Here is a 10,431-nt window from a genome sequence, read left to right on the forward strand (position 1 = left end):
ATTTTTAGTAGGATGCTTTTTATACACCCTATACGAATAGTTTAAAGTTTTCTATTTTAAAATTTAAATTTCATGCTTATCTATTTTTAATTATTCTTCCATCCCTTCATGCATATACATTTTTAATAAGACACCCTGCATATTCACAAAACCTTGTATTTCTTTATTTTATATAGAGTATATTTCTAGTTTTGTGATTGTAATTATTGATGAATTATGACATTAATTTTATATGACGTACTTTTAATTAATTTTTAATATATGTGGAAATTTTTATTTTTGACATCAATTATGAAAAAATTTAATAAGAATATTTGTTTGGTGTTGCGGTGGAACAGGTTGAACTATTATTTTAATATTTGTAATTTAAATTTCAAATTCGTACCAATTCTATTTTTATTCATACCAATACAAATTAATGTAATAGATATTTTATGCAATTAAATATTATGGAAAATTTGGATTTTGGCAAAATAGAATCGTCCAGCTAGTGAGGGTCATTACTTCCATTCACAAATATTTACATACGTATTATTTTTCTACCTATTAAATTAAAATTGATAAAAAACAGTACTTAAATTTTCTACATAAAAAAATAGTCCAATTTCTTTAAAACTAATTCACTTATTATTGTAAAAAAAAAAGAAAAGAAAATGTAAGAGTTTCAAATAAAAACTTTTTTGTTTAGAGAAAATTGGTAATCATAGATTTACTTTTTGGGAAAATTTGATTAAAAACAAAAAATATAAAAGTTCAATTTGACACCTCAAAAACAGAGTAAAATCTTACCTTAAAACTAAAAAAATTTGGGTTAACATAATAAAGTCATTGTTGACTGGCTGAAAAATTAGGTAAAGAAGAGGTTGATAAATTAGCTAAACAAAGAGACTTATAAAGTAGCTTTAGTGGGTGTAAAGGCTCCGGTAAACGGCCCAGAACCATTTCTCGGTTTACCGAAGAGTACAGTAAAAATAAAGAAATAAAGGAAAGTAAACGAGTCCAATCACTGTTCTTGACCAAGACAATGCAAAAGCTCTTACAAAAGACTCATTCTAGAAAATGGCTTTAGAGGATTCAATTTAAAAAAAAAACTATTTGAGGGTACTTATTGGTTTCTCGCCATTTTAAACTCATTTAGCATAAGCGCAGGTAACGATCTATACAGATTTTGTCATGAATAAGAGGAAATTGGAATTCACATTCTGTAGTAAATCTCTCTCAAACGATACTTGAGATTTTCTCTGAAGGAAAGTTGCAGGACTTCTGAAGCAACTTCCAAGCAAAAAAGTATAAAAGATTTTATAAAACTTATTCTTATCTCAAATTTAATCTAAACTAATCTATCTATCTAAAACGTCGATTATATATATCTGATAAAGTTCAAATTAAGTAATTCTAGATTCATTACGACAATATAAAATTTAAAAATTACAAAATACTCAAAGTTCAAATAGTACTTAAATAGGTACTTGATAGTTCAAATTATATCAAAAAATAGATCAATTATTTAAAAACTTTTTGGATTAACATTGATGATAGATTTTAATCAGGTGGAAATATGCCAGTAAAAAATAAATGAGTCCGTTAGAGATGAAACTATTTCGATTGTCATTAGTAATTAATTATAGATGCATTGTGAATGAATACGTCGAATAAAAAAAAAGGAAAATTTAAATTAGTACTGTAAATGGAAAAGGTTGCAAGGTGCGTGTTAAATGAGAAATATTCTTTTGAAATTGTTCTATCCAAGTAGAATCATTGAATATGACTGTAACACTTGAAACTGACGCCTGTTGATTTCATGCGAATTATGCTAAATAGGTAGAATAGATGTTGGTAACTACTACATATAATTTTAAAATTAATTATAATTATAGTTATTTGAATGTGTGTTTGTAATTAGATGTAAGTTTTCCCATCATTTGGAAACTTTTCTGTAAAGCAACGCATATTATATTGACGTAAATAAATTACTAATTATATAAAACTTTGATTGATATTTGATTAAATTATTAATTATTTTTGATTTCCTGAAAAGGTAATTGTTTTAAAATTGTAAATGCTTATTATTAATATGAAAAACTTGCCTCAAAGGGAGCAATTTACGAAGAATTGAAGCAAAGAAAATTCAATCTCAGAGGATAATGCAAACTACGTATAGGATTCATGAAATATTTTAATGAGTAAACAATTCACATAAATATATTGAAATGATTGAATTTGGTTAAAAGCGTTTTAATCTGGCCTCACGTGTGCTTTTAGCTAGAGAATAATCCATGGATTTAAATGCGACGTTTAATATTAATTATTTAATGTTTTCTTACTATTTAAAGGCGTTTGATCACTAAATTTTTCATAAAGATTATAGCCAGTGTCAAAATTTAGAAAGGAAATCAAGCGCAAATTTTACATCTAGATTTCTGTACCACCATGACAATAAACAGGCGTTGGGAGTAGAGGGGAGTAATATTAACAAAAATAAAATAGAATTGTGCGGTGAAGCGGACAAATAACGGCTATTCTTAAATATACGCATTCCCAATCATAATTATTCTCTTTTGGATTTATATTCGCATACCGATTTAGAATAGAATAGAATATATTTTATTGATAATGAGTTGTATCATTTAATTTATCGAATCACTACGATCGAAAGTCTTTAATAATAGAAAAGTAATTTGTAGAAAAGTCAAAATGCAAAACCTATTGCAAAATTATTAAATCGGTAATCAAAAAGTAATAAAAGAAAACAGCAGTTTGAGTAGATCCATAACAAGAAACTTCTTATACCGAATAAGGATGCCAATATTTAATAATTCACCTTTTTTAACTTTAACTTCTTTAAATGCATAATTAAAAACCTTACATTCACTAATCGACATAAAAATCTCTTAAGTTGAACCAAAAAATATTTGTCTACAAAATTTCATTGAAATCGGTTCAGTGGTTTCGGGATTTTTATATATTAAAATGAGTAGGCACTACACAAGAAAATAATTATATTGGATTAATGTTTTTTATACTCATTATATAATAGTAACAGTTTTTCACTACATTTTAAAGAACGATAGATTTTTATTTAACAAACACATATCTTACGTGTAAAGGAAAACAGTTGCTTGCGTTTGGGTTTCCTGAAAATGAAAGTGAATAATGCTAACTTTTACATAGCCTAATGAAATAATTTCGACATTCAAAACTAAAAAAAAAATAATGTAAATAAGACATAAAAAAGTTTTTTTGACCCTGCTTAGAAAAAATTCTCGCGTTTGGCAATTTTATTATTTTAGGTGAATACATACTTATATTTTCCCACATATTCATATAAATGTTTCTATATAGACATTTATTTTTAACGATTAAGATTTCTGACAACTTGTTGTAATTCACTCACAGATGGCTAGACAATAGTTCGCGATATACCTTAATATTAGTTTCTCTTATTTCCCTTAAAATTCATGCATGTAAATAAATTTTGAATTCATTATAGCTATACAAAATTAAATTACTGAATTTTTTATTGTTGAATTCTTAAAAAACTATGTAGGTTTAAAGGTATACAAAGTTCGACGAAAAGATAGATGCGTGAGCTGAGAAAATTACAATTGTTAGGAGATTTCTAAATAAAAGGAAAAATTTAATGTGATGCCAAAATATGTGATTTAAAAATTTGTTATGACTGGTTTTAGCCATTTGAATAATCAACGTAAATATAAGACGTAAATAGTACCTTACCTAACCTTGTAATTGCCCCTCAAGTAGTGGTGTATTATAACTTATGTCGTATTGTTACAAGTAGTTCTAGGGTCATTAGACAGTTTTATTTAACGTGACTATCTCCGAACTAATGCTGTAATCGATTGCGTAGTGTTAATAAATTTTTCCAACAGCAGATACGTTTTCCAAATTAAAAACAAAGAACACATTAAAACAACTTTGGTAGAATCGGTAGATAATATGAAAATTCTTGAGGAAAGAATTGCTTTTAGTTAAACAATTGAGATTCTAAGCAATTTACTATCTGAGGATGGGTGGATATGTCTGGCTAGAATATTTTTTAATATAGAAACATAAGATAAAAATGATAATTTAACGAGCGAGTCTTCTTTGAAAACTACTTGCATTAACATTGGCAACTATAGATGTGTTAAAGGGGAATATCATACGATTAAAATTGATAAAAATAAGTCAGATAAAATTGATACCTTCAGAACATTCTTTTTTTAAACAGCTTCGTAAAAAATAAGCAAAAATTGTAGATTTAATATCAACTTCGATTAAAATTGGCAATTATCATTTCTAAGGCAAATTAATTAAAATTGATAAAAATATAACGGTTATATTAGCGAAAAACCTCAATGACTTAATTGATAATGCACGATAGAATATGATGATATGTTTTCCTAATTATAAAATCATGTAATAAAGTAAGGTTCTTAAAACTAATCATAATTGTTAAAATTTGGGTCAAACTACGACGAATTGATGGCTAACGCGAGGTAGAATATGAGATTGAACGACGAATTATAAAAATTATTAGGAGAGTAGAGATGTTGAAGGGTAGAATACTTAGTAAATGAACGCCGAAAAAATAAATAACAATAGCTTAAATTTGGGTAAAATTACGAAAAATACGACGAAACAATTGATAAAGCAAGATAGAAATGCTGGTATATTATAAAGGTGATGCTGAAGGGAAGAATACTTAGTAAATGAACGTCAAAAAAATAAGTCACAATAGTTTAAATTTGGGTAAAATTACGAAAACTACGACGAAACAGTTAATAAAGCAAGGTAGAAATGCGGGTATAATATAAAAGTGATGTTGAAGGGTAGAACACTGAGTAAATGAACGTCGAAAAAATAAGTCACAATTAGCTTAAATTTGGGCAAAATTACGAAAACTACGACGAAACAGTTAATAAAGCAAGGTAGAAATGCGGGTATAATATAAAAGTGATGTTGAAGGGTAGAACACTGAGTAAATGAACGTCGAAAAAATAAGTCACAATAACTTAAATTTGGGTATAATTACGAAAACTACGACGAAATAGTTGATAATGCAAGGTAGAAATGGTGGTATATTATAAGAGTGATATTGAAGGGTAGAATACTTAGTAAATGAACGCCGAAAAAATGAATCACAATAGCTTAAATTTAGGTAAAATTACGAAATCTACGACAAAACAGTTGATAATGAAAGGTAGAAATGCGGGTATATTATAAGAGTGTTGTTGACGAGTAGAATACTGAGTAAATGAACGTCGAAAAAATAAGTCACAATAGCTAAAATTTGGGTAAAATTACGAAAACTACGACGAAACAGTTGATAATGCAAGATAGAAAAGCTGGTATATTATAAGAGTGATATTGAAGGGTAGAATACTTAGTAAATGAACGCCGAAAAAATAAGTCATAGTAGCTTAAATTTGGGTAAAATTACGAAAACTACGACGAAACAGATAATAAAGTAAGGTAGAAATGCAGGTATATTATAAGAGTGATGTTGAAGGGTAGAATGCTTAGTAAATGAACGTCGAAAAAATAAGTCACAATAGCTAAAATTTGGGTAAAATTACGAAAACTGCGACGAAACAGTTGATAAAGCAAGGTAGAAATGCGGGTATATTATAAGAGTGATGCTGAAGGGTAGAATACTTAGTAAATGAACGTCGAAAAAATAAGCCACAATAGCTTAAATTTGGGTAAAATTACGAAAACTACGACGAAACAGTTGATAAAGCTAAGTAGAAATGCGGGTAAATTATGAGAGTGATGTTGAAGGGTAAAATAAATAAAATACTTAGTAAATGAACGCCGAAAAAATAAATCACAATAGCTTTAATTTGGGTAAAATTACGAAAACTACGACGACACAGTTGATTAAGCAAGGTAGAAATGCAGGTATATTATAAGAGTGATGCTGAAGGGTAGAGTACTTAGTAAATGAACGTCGAAAAAGTAAGTCATAATAGCTTAAATTTGGGTAAAATTTCGAAAACTTCGATGAAACAGTTGATAAAGCACGGTAGAAATGCGGGTATAATATAAAAGTGATGTTGAAGCGTAGAATGCTTAGTAAATGAACGTCGAAAAAATAAGTCACAGTAGCTTAAATTTGGGTAAAATTACGAAAACTACGACGAAACAGTTGATAAAGTAAGGTAGAAATGATGGTATATTATAAGAGTGATGTTGAAGAGTAGAATGCTTAGTAAATGAACGTCGAAAAAATAAGCCACAATAGCTTAAATTTGGGTAAAATTACGAAAACTGCGACGAAACAGTTGATAAAGCAAAGTAGAAATGCGGGTAAATTATAAAAGTGATGTTGAAGGGTAGAATGTTTAGTAAATGATCGTCGAAAAAATAAATCACAATAGCTTTAATTTGGGTAAAATTACGAAAACTACGACGAAACAGTTGATAAAGCTAAGTAGAAATGCGGGTATATTATGAGAGTGATGTTGATGGGTAAAATACTTAGTAAATGAACGCCGAAAAAATAAATCACAATAGCTTAAATTTGGGTAAAATTACGAAAACTTCGACGAAACTGTTGATAATGAAAGGTAGAAATGCGGGTAAATTATAAAAGTGATGTTGAAGGGTAGAATGTTTAGTAAATGATCGTCGAAAAAATAAATCACAATAGCTTTAATTTGGGTAAAATTACGAAAACTACGACGAAACAGTTGATAAAGCTAAGTAGAAATGCGGGTATATTATGAGAGTGATGTTGATGGGTAAAATACTTAGTAAATGAACGCCGAAAAAATAAATCACAATAGCTTAAATTTGGGTAAAATTACGAAAACTTCGACGAAACTGTTGATAATGAAAGGTAGAAATGCGGGTAAATTATAAAAGTGATGTTGAAGGGTAGAATGTTTAGTAAATGATCGTCGAAAAAATAAATCACAATAGCTTTAATTTGGGTAAAATTACGAAAACTACGACGAAACAGTTGATAAAGCTAAGTAGAAATGCGGGTATATTATGAGAGTGATGTTGAAGGGTAAATTACTTGGTAAATGAACGCCGAAAAAATAAATCACAATAGCTTAAATTTGGGTAAAATTACGAAAACTTCGACGAAACTGTTGATAATGAAAGGTAGAAATGCGGGTATATTATAAAAGTGATGTTGAAGGGTAGAATGTTTAGTAAATGAACGTCGAAAAAATAAATCACAGTAGCTAAAATTTGGGTAAAATTACGAAAACTACGACGAAACAGTTGATAAAGCAAGGTAGAAATGCGGGTATATTATAAGAGTGATGCTGAAGGGTAGAGTACTTAGTAAATGAACGTCGAAAAAGTAAGTCATAATAGCTTAAATTTGGGTAAAATTTCGAAAACTTCGATGAAACAGTTGATAAAAGCACGGTAGAAATGCGGGTATAATATAAAAGTGATGTTGAAGCGTAGAATGCTTAGTAAATGAACGTCGAAAAAATAAGTCACAATAGCTTAAATTTGGGTAAAATTACGAAAACTACGACGAAACAGCTGATAAAGCTAAGTAGAAATGCGGGTAAATTATGAGAGTGATGTTGTAGGGTAAAATACTTAGTAAATGAACGCCGAAAAAATAAATCACAATAGCTTTAATTTGGGTAAAATTACGAAAACTACGACGAAACAGTTGATAAAGCTAAGTAGAAATGCGGGTATATTATGAGAGTGATGTTGAAGGGTAAAATACTTAGTAAATGAACGCCGAAAAAATAAATCACAATAGCTTTAATTTGGGTAAAATTACGAAAACTACGACGAAACAGCTGATAAAGCTAAGTAGAAATGCGGGTAAATTATGAGAGTGATGTTGTAGGGTAAAATACTTAGTAAATGAACGCCGAAAAAATAAATCACAATAGCTTAAATTTGGGTAAAATTACGAAAACTGCGACGAAACTGTTGATAATGAAAGGTAGAAATGCGGGTATATTATAAAAGTGATGTTGAAGGGTAGAATGTTTAGTAAATGAACGTCGAAAAAATAAATCACAATAGCTAAAATTTGGGTAAAATTACGAAAACTACGACGAAACAGTTGATAAAGCAAGGTAGAAATGCGGGTATATTATAAGAGTGATGCTGAAGGGTAGAATACTTAGTAAATGAACGCCGAAAAAATAAATCACAATAGCTTAAATTTAAATGAGGGTATATTATAAAAGTGAGGTTGAAGGGTAGAATACTAGTAAATGAACGTCGAAAAAATAAGTCTCATAAGCTTAAATTTGGGAAAAATTTCGAAAACTACGACGAAACAGTTGATAATGAAAGGTCGAAATGCGGGTATGTTATAAAAGTGATGTTGAAGGGTAGAATGGTTAGTAAATGAACGCGAAAAAATAAATCACAATAGCTTAAATTGGGGTAAAATTACGAAAACTTCGATGACACAGTTGATAATACCAGGTAGAAATGGGAGTATATTATAAATGTAATGTTGAAAGGTTGAGTACGTACTTTTTAAATTAAGCCGATAAAATTAATCACAATAGCTTAAAGTGGGGTTACATTTCGAAAACTCCTGCGAATGAATTGATAATGCAAAGTAGGAAAGGAGGAATGTTACAAATTATAAAAATTATATATGAGTACATAGTTAAAGAACGCCGCGCCGATAATAAGTGAATTACAATGTCGAAAATGTGGGCAAACATGCGACGACAGAATTTGTATTGCCGAATAGAAATTGAAGGTTAGTTACGAATTATAAAAGTGATGTTGAGGGATTGAGTATTTGAATGAACGCCGATGGAATTAATCACAATAGCTATAGTTTGGGTAAAATTACGAAAACTAAGACGAGTTTATGCATAATGCCAGGTAGAAATTGAGAGTATATTATAAAATTGATGTTGAAGGGTAGAGTATTCAGTAAATAAAAGCCGATAAAATTAATCATTTGGGGTTACACTTCGAAATTCTACGACGATTGAATTGATAATGCAAGCTAGAAATTGAAGGTATATTACGAATTATAAAACTGATGTTGAAGAGAAGAGTTCTAGATAAATAAACGACGATAATGTTAATCATAAGATCTAAAGTTTGAGTATAAGTACGAAAATTACGACGACTTAATTTATAATGCAAGGTAAAAAATGAGGGTTAGTTTAATTAAGCGATTTATTAAAGTGATGTATTGGTGTAACGTCCTATGTAAATGAACGTTTATAAAATTTAAATTAACCACAATAGCTAAAGTTTGGGTGATTAGTAATTATGCTTAATAGCTCCAAATTAGATCAAACTACGAAAACTGCGAAAACATTATTGATAACGAACGGAAGGAAGAAGTTGAGGGTATAGAACGAATTATAAGTTGAAAAGTAGAGTACTTAGCATACGAACGCCGATAATATCTAAAACGAAATCTAAAACGTAGGATTAAACTATTAAAATTATGATCAATTTATTGTTTATGCATGTGTATTACAAATTCTAAAAGCGATGTTGAAAAGTTGTTTAAGAATTAATTGCTTAAAGAAGGTAGAAGGTGAGAGTGAATAACGGACTGTATAGTTAAAAATTGGATAATACTACGAAAACTACGACAAATTAATTACTAAAGCAAGATAGAATATAACGGTATATTATAAATTATAAAATCGATATTGGAGGGTAAAGACCTTGTTTATGAGATTTTATAGAATTAATCATGAAAGTTGAAATTTTTGTCTACTAAATTATGGGAATTAAGACGAATTAATTTTTAAAGCAAAGGAGAATTAGAGGGTTTATTATACGAATTATAATAAGTAGTTTTGAGGAAAAATTGGCTCAAACTTCGAAACGTACGAAAAGTATATTGATATCGCAAGGGTAGAATATTAGTGTAAAATGCGAATAGTCAACTGCGAATGATTTTTAAGGGTAGAGTACTAAGTAAATGAACGCTGACAAAAACATATCGCAAATTTAAAAATTGGATCTACGAAAGCTATCACGAAGGAATAGTGTATGTCAGAATATGATGTTATATTATTATTTATGAAAATGATGTTGAAAGGTTGAGTACTTAGTATATGAGATCCGATTAAATCAATTGTGAAAGTTAAATTTAAGAAAACTGCGGCTAATTAAATCCTCATTTAATTCATTGATAACGCAAGGTAGAATATGAGAGTGTATTTATGAATTATATAATTATATTGGAGCGAGTTCTAGACTTCACAATTGTTAAAAATTATTGTGTCAAACTACCAAGTTGTGAAAAATTTATTGATAACGCAAGGTAGAAAATGAGTATATATTAAAAATAATAAAAATTATTATTGAAGGGTATACGAAATATTATTATGAAAGTTAGATCAAACTTCTTTATTTATTTCGAATTGATTGCTCACGCAAAGTCAAATATGGGTATGTACTTCGATTTAGGTATAAAGGTATACCGAAAAGTTATAAATGTAG

The 10,431-nt window shown here is 28.8% G+C and overlaps 1 long non-coding RNA gene across 1 annotated transcript; it reads left to right on the plus strand.

The window, feature by feature from the left end:
* Positions 1-4,342: 4,342 nt before the first annotated feature.
* Positions 4,343-8,141, plus strand: LOC123305623. The gene is made up of 3 exons (XR_006536848.1): positions 4,343-5,067; positions 6,573-6,889; positions 8,112-8,141. It is a non-coding gene; the product is annotated as an uncharacterized LOC123305623 (long non-coding RNA).
* The last annotated feature ends 2,290 nt before the right edge of the window (positions 8,142-10,431 follow it).

Source organism: Chrysoperla carnea, chromosome 1 (genome assembly GCF_905475395.1).
Source record: "Chrysoperla carnea chromosome 1, inChrCarn1.1, whole genome shotgun sequence".
In the NCBI taxonomy this organism is placed as follows: Eukaryota; Metazoa; Arthropoda; class Insecta; order Neuroptera; family Chrysopidae; genus Chrysoperla; species Chrysoperla carnea.